A 13,557-nucleotide genomic window follows, 5' to 3' on the forward strand; every position below is an offset into this window, starting at 1 on the left:
CTCCTTCAGGGTCAGCTCAGGGGTCCCAGTGACACCAGTTATCTACCCAAAATTAAAGCAACACATTAGGATAAAAATGGATAGGGAGGAGGAGGAGAGAGGTTTTTATCTACTAGATAACAAGGTTATGCAATCACTTGGAAATTGAGTAGAGATAGCCCATTTGTTCCACACAGATCCATTAAGGAAAAGTAGTTCTCCTGAAATATGTTCATTTCTCTCAGGGTTTTGCTCGTTTGAGTGCTTAAGCCAACCTAAAAGTCAGTAATAGACACCAATCTCATCATCTTCTAAACCAACCACTCTGGTGACAGAAAAAAAGCTAGTTTCATTATTTCAGCTTATTCCCAATATTTAATAATAGAAGACATTTTGAGGGCACTAACAGGGTTACTTGTCAGGAACTACTTTTACATAGGCTAAAAACACACCAGGAGTGACACTTGAAATTGATCATCCTTTTAGCCATTCTGTCAGGCTTCCGAAAATTAATGAGTGGGCTGCAGAACGGAAGTGGCTTACCAGAACATCGCACAAATTTGCTGATTTTGACTTGCTGGAATTTTGCTTACCTAATGCACAGCTGAACACTTCAATTCTCTACAGTGTTTACATTCTACCTAAATCTTCTCTTGGGTTTCCTGCATTCAATGTTGCTTCCTCCTCAGGCAAGTAACAGTGAAATACAAAAGGAAGCCGCAAAAATCACTGTCCTCAGCTGACAGGATGACACAACAGATACTTTTCAGGCTTAAACTACAAAAATCACTGTATTTATATAAAAATCAAGGTTTCAAATGCTGTATGATATTTATTCAACAATACTAATTGGGTGAATATGATGTTCAGATCACTACTTGAGATGCAGTAAGAAACTTACCTGGGTGAGGAAGTATCTTGAGTAGGAAGGTGATTCTCCCATGGCAAAGTTTAGCTTTTTCACTCTGTAGGAATGACCTCAGCCATTTTTCCAAATATGAAAACTCAACTTCATGCCCTGTGGAAGATACAGTATTCTCTGTCCCTAAAATAGTATACTTTACTGAATTAAAAAAAAAAAAAAAAAACTAAAAAAATTCAAAGGTAACAAGTGACAATCATTAAGGCATTCTCCAAATTATGACAACTGAATAATAAACATCCCATATATATTTCTCACTTCACTTCCCCTACAAATCCTAGACCCTGACTAAGCAGCCTTGGCCACAAAGCTGTCTCGGACAACACTGCCACCTAGTGGGTCTTTGAGGAAACTATCAGATCCCATAGGTCCTTTTTTTTTCTTCTTTCTTGGATCATTCATAAGGGAACTTGGGCATAAGTTACAATTCCATATATTTCTCTTCCATGCTTATTGTTTACTTTTTAAAAGTTTTTCGGTTTCTCTTAATTTCTCCTTAATTCCCTTTCTCTTTTCTGTTTTGAATTCTTACCAAATTCACAATTAAAAAATTTTAACTTGCTTTCTTTTGCTGTCTTTAAATCCTTTTCTCTCTATTGCTTTTGTAAGTCAAAAAAACTTGATAAGAAAGCAGCAACTGTTTAGATTTCAATAGAATAATTTTTGCCAACTTCTAAAGCAACTAGGGTTTCAAAGTTATCTTTTGAATATATTTACTAAAGTTGTCTTCTAAGTTTGCTTCCTTCCATACCTCAATTACCACAATATTTTTTTAAAATTAAATACAATTAACACTGCAGTTAAAATCATAAGAGTTTGTGTTAAACTTCGACTCAAATTTCAGCCCAACCACATATTAGCTATGCAAACATGAGAAGTTGCTTAAACCTTCTTGTGCCTCAGTTTCCTCCTCTGTAAAATGATGAAAATCATAGTACTTACAGGAATATTGTGAAGTCAATTAATTAATACTTGTAAATGACTTAAAATAGTGCTGGCATAGATAAGGCTCTAATAACTTATTTTATTGTCAATATTGCAATATCATTTTCTGATGCTACTTTTTAATTTTAAATATTTGCACTTAACCCATACTTTGGATTCAATAGATTTTGTGACTTGGCCTGGAGCCATAACTACCACATGTAACATTGTTCCAAATAGAAAATATGTTTATGTTTTTAAAAATACTCTTAAACTATTAGAAAGCATCACAGTTATAAATTAATAGCTATCTGTTCACATTAACTTCACAGCAGCCAACGAATCATTAAGTAGGGGACTGAAAAGGATCTGGTTGCAGAAGATATTAGAAAAGAATAATTTCCTAAAGTATTTTGTCTGGGTTTTTGGTTAGAATTAGAAATCTTGAGAAGCAGAGAATAGAAAAAGGAAGGATACACTCCAAGCGATGAAAATAGCATATGCAAAATCTTAGTGGAATGAGCAAGTTGAAAGCTTACAATTTAGATAAATCTCTGCTAAATAATAATAATAATATTTGTAAACCACCTTGGCAATTCAGTTCATTTTAACGGCTCTTGATATAGACTCTTTTTCTTACATTCTAGAACATAACACTGCTGTCTTCAAATCCAAACTGTGATCTAGATCCAAATAGGAAAGTGGAATGTACTGTCAACACTCTTTTCCCATTATGGTATTTAAAGTAGATGGAAATTGAACATATTAAAAGAGACTTGCCTTCTACTTTTCGTAATGTTCTATACTGAGCATGAGCTGATGCAGGAGATCTGAGCAGTGGGGTTGGGTGGCAATAGGTGTATGCATTCGTGACAGCAATCAGAATCAGATGCTTAATTTATGGACTCATAGCACATAAAAGAAAAAATTTCAAGCACTTACTGTAGCTGCTGCTGATTACTGACTATTCATTACAAAGGTATTTGGCTTGTGCCAGTGTAAACCTAATGTTCTTTGTGAAGAAAAGTCCATCATGCAGTTTTCCTATAAATTATACAGCTCCCTGTTTATTCTTCTTCAAAACCCATGCCCTGCTTCATAATCAAGAGCTGTTTAAAGGTTCTTACAGCCTAGGGATTGTAGCTAAAATATTGGAATCACACAATTAAAGGGAAGAAAAAACTAAATTAAGCCTCCAAAAAGGGATGCTGCCCAAGTTAAATGCTTCCCTTGTGCCCAAGTGAAACTCACTCTGACAAGCGGGGCTAAAATGTGTTCCAGTAATTGCTTCTTTCCCCAGCACTGCTGAGTAATTGCTTTGCAACTTTGCCCTCCCGGCACACACATAGAGTTATCATGATGTGATCCCAAAATTATACCTAGACCGAAAGAGCAATGTTTTATAAATCCTGCAGTTGAGAAGAATGGGAAAGACTACCAAGAGAACCAATTCAGCTTTCAGTCTAGCAACATCTTAGGCATTCATCCAGAAAGGAGAGAAATGCACCCAGAATACCATCAGGGCTTACACTTTATCTTTTTCTGTGTACAGTAGTCCACACAGCCAAACACAATGCATCCAGATGCTTTGACTTCTCAGTGTCTACTCCCATATCAAGAACTAGAGAATATAAGAAATATCTTGCTGGATCAGACAAATGGCTTATATCAGGTCACCCATGAGAGGATATGTTCATCCTCCCTGACATCAATCTCAAAAGAGGGAAGGTTCACTCTGAAACACCCCTGGGGATTTTCTCTCCTTAATAAAGCCGATATGCATATAATATATTGCTCCTTTTCCGCCCTAAATCTTTCCTGACTTTATATGCATTTTCAGCTTGTACCCACCTCCTGAAGTTCCAAAAGTTACAAAGCCTGCTATGATAAACAGTATCTCGTTTGTTTGCCTTAAAATACCCTTTGTACTGATGGCTGGAACGGTGGGAAGCACACAGAAGATATTTGGGGGGGGGGGGGTGGAATGCAAAGCAATGCGAATGGGCTGGATTAGAATGATGCAGGGTCTGACCCTTAACTGTTAATGCACCACCTGGTCTACTCCCCTTGACTGAGTGCCTCAGGATGCCAACCTGAATATTTTGGCTTGGAAGGAAAGAGAATCACATGATATCTGGGTCTCTTGCTTTTTAAATGTTGATTCCAAAAGATATGATACAGTATTTTCAGTGATTCCACTGGCTTAGGGGTATGGTTAGAGCGACTAACTCTTACCACTGATAAAGCTGATAGAATCCCTTATCACATGGCACAAAGCCATCTGGAAAATAAACGGGCAGGTTTTGCTTCAGTCTGTTCTAACCTCACTTTTTGATGAAAAGCAAGTTGATCATAACCTTTTCTCTGTTTCCTTTATCCTCTGTAGCCATTGAGCCTTCCACATGTCCTGCTGCACACTGAGATATCTTATTGAAAATTTCTCCTTACTTTCTATGACCAATCAAATAAAATGTAAACTGAGAAAATAGATTTGGGGTAGGTCATTTGTAAGTGTGAAGCTTTGGGAAATGCTTGAGAGACAAATTCTAAGACCATCATGGGAAAATCACCAGGAATCCCAGGCTAAATTATTTCTATTCCCAAACCAAGCCGTCTGTCACCAACTAAATGTTGAACTGCACGTAGATGAGGCAATGTCTTGTAAATGGAGTTGAAACTTTGGTTTGTATGGGGTTTGTTCACTGGTTAGACTAATTTTTCTCAGGTTTTAAGTAAAGAAATCTATGTTATAATAGTTTTCACCCTATGAGAGTGCCTACTTTACAGACCAACTACTCTAAGTTATACCTTAGTTAAGAGAGGAAAACTCATACTGCCACAAGCATGCATTGATGATTGATTTTCCCTCTTCCTGAAATAACCCATCCCATTCAATGGCTGAACAATAAGATAACTGCTCTTCAGAAATATGGACAATATTTGACACTAATGTTCATTTTCCCTCTGCTGCTGTCACAGCTTATCGCTCTTATTTGATGGTGGGTTGACCCACTGCTTTGACTTATTCTGGTACTTATGTGACAAAGGCTAACCCACCAAGGTCAGTGGTTGGGTGTCATCCATCATATTGCCAATACGTCTGCCATGATTGATAGGGATGACACACTGCAAGGTCCCTGAATTCTGTTACTGTCACATTTTTTTCCTCTCAGTCACACCAGGACTGGAGCTCAGGTACTGTGCCATCTCATCTCCTAATGGCCTTCTTGACTACAGTGGCTTAAGAACTGGCCTGCTTTCATGGGGCAGTGGGAGAACAGGGTGTTCAGGACTAGTGTTCTTGTTGACTCAAAAAGTGTGCTGACATGTGTATGACCTAGGGCGAGGACCCAAACTGAGCTGTCATCCTTTGCTTGAGTGTAAACATGGATGATTTTTACCCAAATTCATAGCCCTGATAAATAAATGTATTCGAAACATTAAAGCCTGAATGATGTGAACAAACCCATTAAAGTAACCTTGAATTTTTAGCCAAGTTAGCAATAGATCAGTGAATTTTATAGCTAAAAAATTAAAAAAGAGTAATCTTCTCGTTTTTGTAGATAACATGCAATCTCAGAGACATGATTAAAATCCTAATCCTAGGTCAATAAACACAATACTCTTGATTCTCAAGCTTCTCTTCCCAGCAAACCTGACAACTCCAACACAGGCAAAAGCACAGATGTCGATTATGGAGAAAATGCAATGGACTGTGTGTACACTTCCTCTTCATCGTCTTCTCCTTTAAATCAGTCGCACACTGAGTCTCCAGCTTCTATTGAATTAGGTTACAAAGCTTTTTTGTTCTTACCTGTCGCTAAGAAAAATCATTCATGGCATCCTGGATCAGAACTAGCGGAGACTGCATGAATCAAAAAGGTAAAAACGTTCCCTCCCCAGGGAGGCTGCCAGCTGTCTCATTGATTCAGCGCTGCTCTTGGCAGATTCTGAGGCTACCCTGGCACCAGTTCCAGAGAGTGCTGGATAATAAGGCACCACAATGCAAACTGTTACCAGGGAGAGACAGAACATCTGGTCTGGAACAAAGGCAACGTCCATTGCTTAGAAGCAACCTGGCCATCCTCATCCAAGCGTGAATACGCCAGGGCCTGTCACCTGAAAGAGGGGGTCCCTAGAGCCAAATAAGTGAAGATGAAATAGAAACAGTAAGGAAAAGAAACCCTGAGCGAGAAATAACATACTATTTTCTCATCATTTTTATCTATATGTAGAAGGATAGTGAGTATCAACTAGGATACTTTTTCTAGGAGCTCTATTTTTTAATGTAACCAACAATGATAAAAATTGAAATTTTAAGGAGCAAAAATCAGTTGATTTCTCTTTATTCAGTGTGCATATGTGTGCATGAGTGTGTTTAATGGCCGAAAGGTTCTCTTGTCATCCCACTGTTGTAAGCAGAGCTAATGACTGGCCTCTGCTCTGTAGAAATGTTTTAGCTGCCAAGGACCCATTGATGTGGGCAGCAAGTCTGAAGACAATGAGAAGGAACAGCACCCAGGGTGCCTACCATGTGCCTTCCACCAGGCTGTGCACCTACACCAGGCAATTTAGACTCTGAGACGGTCCAAACTTTATCAGGTTTTGTTGTTGTGTTGCTTTCAGTACTAAACAACACCTTCAGAAAAGGAGAAGAATCTGACTTCCAGTTGCTTTAAAATCCAGATTTTCTTCTTTTTTTAAAAAAGGCTTACCCTGTTGACAAAGCCCCTGTCAGAATGAGAGTCATTATACTCCACGGAAGGTTTGTGTACTTCATTCCTTTCCAAAGCCATCTGTCTGAATTTAATTCACTGATAATTTTATCAGTCTCCCCATGCTTTGCCTGAAACCTCTCCATTGCATTTTTTATTCTTCGCAGATGTTAACTCTTTGAATGACAGTTTCAATGCATTTAGAATTTTGATGAAGATACACATTCTCTCTGAAGGATCTCCCTCCAATGTAACACTTTCCAATTGCCCCACTGCACCAACAGTTGTGCTTTCCAACAAAAGTTGTGCCTCTCCTGGGCAAAGACAATCTAGACGCAAAATTGTATCCAGGACATTGCTAAAGTAGCCGCCTGCAGTGTCATCATCCCAGGGACGCTCAATACCTATCATTTAGGACGTCTTTTTGGAAATTTGAAATCACAGTACATTTTATAGAAATAGTTCTAACCATTCTTCCTACTTAATATTATCTTTAAGGAAATACAGGCTATTAAAAGATACTATAGATCTATTTAAAAATTAACTGTTTGAAGCATTTGTTTTTTTATTTAAAAGAGACCATTTAAATGTACTTTTAGGTTATGCCTAAATAGGTTATCTCAAGCATATATCAAATCATTTTGAGGTAGTCTGTTATTAGTTTTCAGGTTAATTCAGGGAAAAGATCTTTGTACACTTGATGTCACATACTTCTTTTAATTTTGCCCAATAAGCATTTCTAATCTTCAGTGAACCACAGCTTAGGACTGTGGGAGATGCATCAGAAGGTTCACAAGACACCTACTCCCCAGAAGTTTATGATCTACTGGGGAAGATGGGACACAAAGCACACTGTAACTAGTACAAAGTGCTACCCAAATACAAGCAAGAGAGGGATTTATTTAACCAGAAACATGGGTGCAGACTTCACAGAAGAGATAAAATTTTACTTGTGCCCTGAAAACAGGGTAGGATTTTGAAGAGTGGAGATGAGAATGAGAAGGTATCCAGGTATATGGGGTGGCATTCATGATAGCGCAAGTATGGGATTACATGGAACAAGTTCTAGGAACACAAAGGGCACCAGTCTGGCTGGATCAGAGGGTAGATGAGGGAAGAAACTGGAGACAGCGTGCCGTTGAAAATTTGTGAGCAAGAATAAGACATAATGTGAACTGCACTTTCAAAGATAATGGCAGTCTTCTGTAGGATGAATTAAGAAGGAAGACACTAAAGACAGAGAAAATCTGGATGTGTTGCCAGAAGGAGGGAAAAGGAGGTCCTGGATTAGGGCAGGTGCGATTGGAATGAAATCCAGGGAACTGCTTCAAACACTCCTACCAAACAGATGGGAGATGTACTTAAATCAAAAGAAAGACCCAGGTGGGCTGAGCAAAGCAAGTTGACTAAAGTGCTCTTCAAATTTGCCTCTTTTTCAGTTAACTGTTGGTTTCCCAGGTGTCACTACCATTTCCCAAAGGAATCTAAGCCAGTTCTTTTTGGAAGTGTCCTCCTCATACTTGTGATTATTTTTTGACTATTAATTTATCACTGATATTGTTCAGGGCAGTTAGAAAGTTCTTGATACTCATTTTGTGTTTACAGACTCAGAGTTTCACTGGAAGACACCATTCTGAAAGCCTGATACTTGGGCAAGATAAAGGCCAAGAAAACAAGGCATTGACTCCATGGTGGCCCAGGTCCAAGGGCATGATAGATGACAGTGGTGGGAGAGGAAGTTTAGTGTCTTAATTAAAATAATGTAGATAGTAACCGTAGATTAAAATGTCAAAAATTATCAAAAATGCATTGCTTAAAATTGGGAATGATGATGATAATGATGATGGTGATAATTATTGGCCTGATGAGGGACAATGTGATACATGAACTAAAGATCCACATCCTCTCAGGATATGATTTCTGTTAACTTTCACTTGCCTAGAGAATTATCCATGACACTAAAACAGGTCCCCAGCCTAGAAAAGCTAAATTTAGAGCAAAGTGTATAAATGCTCCCCAAGGAGGAACTTAGGAGAGAATTTGGCTTAATGCGGTGTGGTAGGGACTAGCTAGTTGTTCACTGAAACCCATTCCCTTTTCCTCCTAAGTACACAGCTAAACACTATTGCCCAGCCTCCCTGTGGGTAGGTGGGCTCTATAACAGACTTCTGCCCAATTGTGTGTCATCAGAAGTGATATTCTCTACTTATCAGTCTTAACATCTTCCAGCTTGATCCTCTGCACTCTGTTTTATCGTCTTCTGATGAAGTGGAGCAGCAGAGAACTCCAAGGCCCTGGGAATAATGGGGCCACTAGAAAGAAGGATTGTGTGAAGAAGTTTCCATCAACCAATGCTAGAATTTAATATGAATAAGAACACTTTCATAAATAGTTATTGTGTTCAGCCACTGAGGATCTGGGGGTGCTCTGCTATAGCAATTAGCCTACCCTGACTGATACACATTTGAGGCTTTAGAGTCAGACAGACCTAGGCCTATGTTTCAGTTCTTTCATTTCACTACCTCTGAAAACTTACAAGTTACCTAACTTCTTGGAGACTCAGTTTCCTTAAAAGTAAATCAGGGAAGGGGAACTTCCCTGGTGGTCCAGTGGTAAAGAATCCGCCTTCCAATGCAAGGGACATGGGTTCGATCCCTGGTCAGGGAACTAAGATCCCACATGCTGCCGGGCAACTAAGCCCGTGCACCACAACTACTGAGCCCACACGCCTCAACGAGAGAGCCTGCGTGCCACAAACTACAGAACCCACACGCTCTGGAACCCACGTGCCACAACTAGAAAGTGAAAACCCACAAGCCACAGCTAGAGAGAAGCCTGCACACCACAAGGAAGAGCCTGTATGCCACAACTGAGATCCAATGCAGCCAAAAATAGAAATAAATAAATAAATAAAATAAAAATAAAAATAAAAATGTAAATCAGGGAAAATAGGGCTGCTATGAACATAAAATATATATAAATCTATTGGCACATTGCCTGGCAATAGAAACCATACAAGAGAAGACAGCTATTATTATCTCTGGTAGAAAGAAGGCATCATTTGTATGGTCTTATTAGCCAGCATAGAAATGGTCTTGGAGAATGGGATAAGAAGGTAGATCTAGCAGAAATGTTCTCCTCTAGTATTTTCTAGAGAAGGAAACTGCAAGTTTATATTCATCTATTATAAAATATTTCCTTATAATTAAAAGGATATCTTCTTACTCCCAAAGAATGATGGAGAAACCTAAGTTTTAGAGTTGAGTTCAAGATCCATTTCTGGGATATCTACCTCTGGCCATGATGGAATAACTGGTATAGGAATTACACTCCTATTGCAAACTATGAAACTGTACAAAACATATGAAACAATTGTTGTCAGGCATTAGAAAACAAAATGCATAGGGTTGTGATCTTTGACAGAAGGAAATTATGTGAGGTGAGTTTCATGTTGACCCACATTTCTATCAAGGGTACTTTCTGAAGTGAAGTACAGAAAGTGGCAATCTCATTAGGAAGAGGACACAGAGTTTGGAATTTAGAGTTGCTTAGGAGGCGAGAATTTATAGGTAAAGTTCCTTGAGTTGGTGGAGATCCCCAGAGTTCTATACAGAGGTGCCCTGAAGGACTTTGGCCAAGCACTGGACTGTACTTCTGCAGGGTGAGACTCAATAAGACTAACCAGTTGCTGGGAGGTGAGTCCTGAATAAAGATACTAGAAGTTGTAAAGTGCTGGGAGACATTGGAGGTTTAGCCAGTCAGAGTGGAATAAAGAGACATTTAGTACTTTGGGCATTTAGTTAAGACCCCAGCCAAGGCCAAATGTTAGAAATAAGGCATACTCTAGAATAAGGTACATGCTCTAGGACTGGGGGGAAAAACTGAAATAAACCCTTTCTAACAATGTCTAAAACATCTACAGTAGGGTTTTTCAACCTCGGCACTACTGAAACATTAGATCAGATAATTAGTTGTTGTGAAGTGCTTTTCCTGTGAATTGTGGGATGTTTACCAACATTCCTGACCTCTACCCACTTTCATTGTCACTGTCATATGTCACTGTCACCCCAAGTTGTGACAACCAAAAATATCTCCATACATTGCCAAATATTTCCTTGGGTGGGGGGAGCAAAACTACACCTGGCTGAGAATCACCACTCTACAAGCTCCAAGTGATCACCACAAATTAACTGTCTGCCAGAAAAAACCCTCAAATTCTTTAAAGAAAACAGCATAATCCACAAATCATGTCTTGTGCACAATGTCCAGTATACATTTTTAAAACTACTGTACATGCAAATAAGCAAAAAATATGACCTAAAGTCAAAAGAGAAAAATAGCCAATGGAAGCAAGCCCCCAGGATGATGCAGGTTTTGAAATTATCAGAAAAGTACTCTTAAAAAGCTATGATAAACATGTTCAAGAACTTGAAATTACGGATAGAATGATTGGATAGAGAATATCAGTAGAGATATGAAAATTATAAAAAGAACCAAATAGGAATTCAAGAACTAAAAAATAAAATATATGAAATTAAAAATTCACTAAATGAGCTTAATAGAAAATTAGACAATGGAAAAAAAAAAGGATTAGTAAGCTTGAAGATAGGTCAGTAGAAATCACCCAAACTGAAAAACAGAGATTAAAAAAAAAAGATTTTTCAAAATAAACAGCAAATGGGACTGTAAAAAGATGTTTAACAGACATAATTAGAGTCTCACAAGGATAGGAGAGAGAGAGATTTAGGCATAAAAATATTTGAAGAAATAATAGTTGAAATCTCCCCAAAATTTGGTGAAAAACATCAACCCACAGATTCATAAAGCTGAGCAAAACAAAAATAGTACAAACACAAAAAAGACCATCCTTGGGCACAGGATAGTAAAACAAACATCAAAAAAAAAAAGAAATATATTAATAGCAGCCAAAGGGGGAAAATTATTACATATGGGGGAACAACAATAGGGAGGCTCTGACTTCTCATTAGAAACAATGAGTCAGCATCTTTAAAGTGCTAAAAGAGGGAATTTTTGCTTTCAACGAAGATAGAATAAACTTTGTTACTCTAAATTAATAAATTTTGATTTATTAATTAAATTAATAAATGTTAATGATAAATAATACATTAATAAATTTTTATTTAGGTTATTTTAACCTAAAATAAGGAAACAGAAAAAAGCAAAATATATAAAACACTGGACATCAGTCAACAAAGGACAGTTATCCCTGACAGACAGGAAATAGTGATTATCCCAGCTTCCTGGCTTGAGAGTTTCCAGGCCACCACTCAAGGAGGGAGAAACCAAGCAGAGCCCATCAGACTTTGTGAGTTGAGGAGATGAAGTTAGAGTCCAAGGAAAACAAAGCAGATGGAGTTTGCAGGACAGAGGACCAGAAAGGAAAGATCTGCACAAAGAAAGAAGCCTGGATATCTCCAGAGAGTCTTCTTCAAGTGTTCAACCCATTCATTTGAGAAAACTACCTGAAGCCCTGCAAATCAGAGGGAACAGTACTCAATGGTCAGACAGGACAAAGACTGGTGCCTGTTATCACCAGCCAGACTGGAAAGCCACATTACTCTGGGAGCATTGGGTAGAGTACTCAGAGAAGTATTGCATTAGACATGGGGAATAATTATCCCTAGACTACATGATGCTCTGGTCAGACTCACGAAATTGTACAAGCAAGACCCAAAAGGTTCAAACTGTTTCCAAGCAACTTAACTGCATCCTGGAACAAAGCACAAGGATATTTATAAGAATACAAAAATTTTCAGCACTCAATAAGATAAAATTCTCAATTCTTGTATCCAATTCAAATTAACCAGGAATACAAAAAAGCCAGGATATACGACCCATAAAGAGGAGGAAAAATCAATCAATTGAAACCCATCTGAACTGAGACCAATATTAGAATTAACAAACAAGAACATCAAAATAATTATTATAACTGTATTCCATATGTTCAGAATATTAAGCTGAAACAAGAAATATTTTTTTAAGAGGGAGATTCTCTGAAGCCAGAAATTTGGGGCAATCAGACTTTAAGATTTGAAAACCATGATGGCTGTGATGGAAACTACACTGGGTAAGAATAACAAGAGGGGTAGCAATGGCCAAGAGCATGGAGTCTCACGAGATCACCGCTGGAAGTAAGTGGCTGCGGAGATGCAGAGACTCCCTCGTGGCAGCTCTGGGGGGTGAAGCCAAAATTTAGAAAAAGAGAAATAATAATAAGAAGAGATTAGATATTTCGAAGAGAAGAATAGTAAGCTGGAAAAAGTAGCAATACAAATTATCCAAAATAAAACATAGAAAAAAGTATTCACAAAAGTGAACAGAGCATCAGTGAGGTATCGGCCAACTTTAAGTGGCCTAATATTTTTTGTAATTTAAGTCGCTGAAGGAGAAGAAAGGGAGGAACCCAGAAAATGCTTGAAGAAATTATGGCCAAAATTTTCCTAAATTGATGGAAACCATAAACTTAGAGAGCCAAGAAGCTCAACAAACCCCAAGAACAAGAAATATGAATTAAACTACCAAGATACATCTTAATCAAATTGGTAAAAATTAGTGGTAAAGAAAATCTTAAGAGTATCCTGTGGAAAGGGGGCGAGGGTAGGGAAAGGGAGAACACGTTACATAAATATATATATTATAAATATATATATATATATATATATATAGACAAAAGAGCAGATTTCTCATCCAAAACAAAGCAAGAAAGAAGTCAACGGAGCAACCTCTTTAAAGTACTGAAAGACAAAAACGTCCATCAACATAGAATTCTACATCTAGCAAAAATATTTTGCAAAAATAAAGGCAAAATAAAGTCTTTTTGAGACATGGAAAAGCTGAAAGAATTTATCACCAGAAGACATGCACTACAAGAAATGTTAAAGGAAGTGTTTCAGGCCGAAAGAAAAAGATATGAGATGGAAATATGCATCTATATAAAGGAATGTAAAATACTAGAAAAGGTAGCTACATGGATAAATATATAAGATCTTATTCTTA

The 13,557-nt window shown here is 37.9% G+C and overlaps 1 protein-coding gene across 5 annotated transcripts in view; it reads right to left on the minus strand.

Annotated features, from left to right (window-relative positions):
* NXPH1 (neurexophilin 1) overlaps positions 1-13,557 on the minus strand; it is a 406,633-nt gene that overhangs the window by 331,696 nt on the left and 61,380 nt on the right. For 2 of the 5 annotated variants that reach the window (XM_082398570.1, XM_082398567.1), the window contains exon 1: positions 881-13,117. The exons of 2 other annotated variants lie outside the window; for them this stretch is intronic. The gene's annotated coding sequence lies outside the window, so the exon portion shown is untranslated. Of the gene's footprint in view, positions 1-880; positions 13,118-13,557 lie in introns of those variants that run through there. One more of the 5 variants, XM_082398572.1, reaches the window with a different exon arrangement.

Source organism: Balaenoptera borealis (assembly GCF_965194805.1).
Source record: "Balaenoptera borealis genome assembly, chromosome: 7".
In the NCBI taxonomy this organism is placed as follows: domain Eukaryota; kingdom Metazoa; phylum Chordata; class Mammalia; order Artiodactyla; family Balaenopteridae; genus Balaenoptera; species Balaenoptera borealis.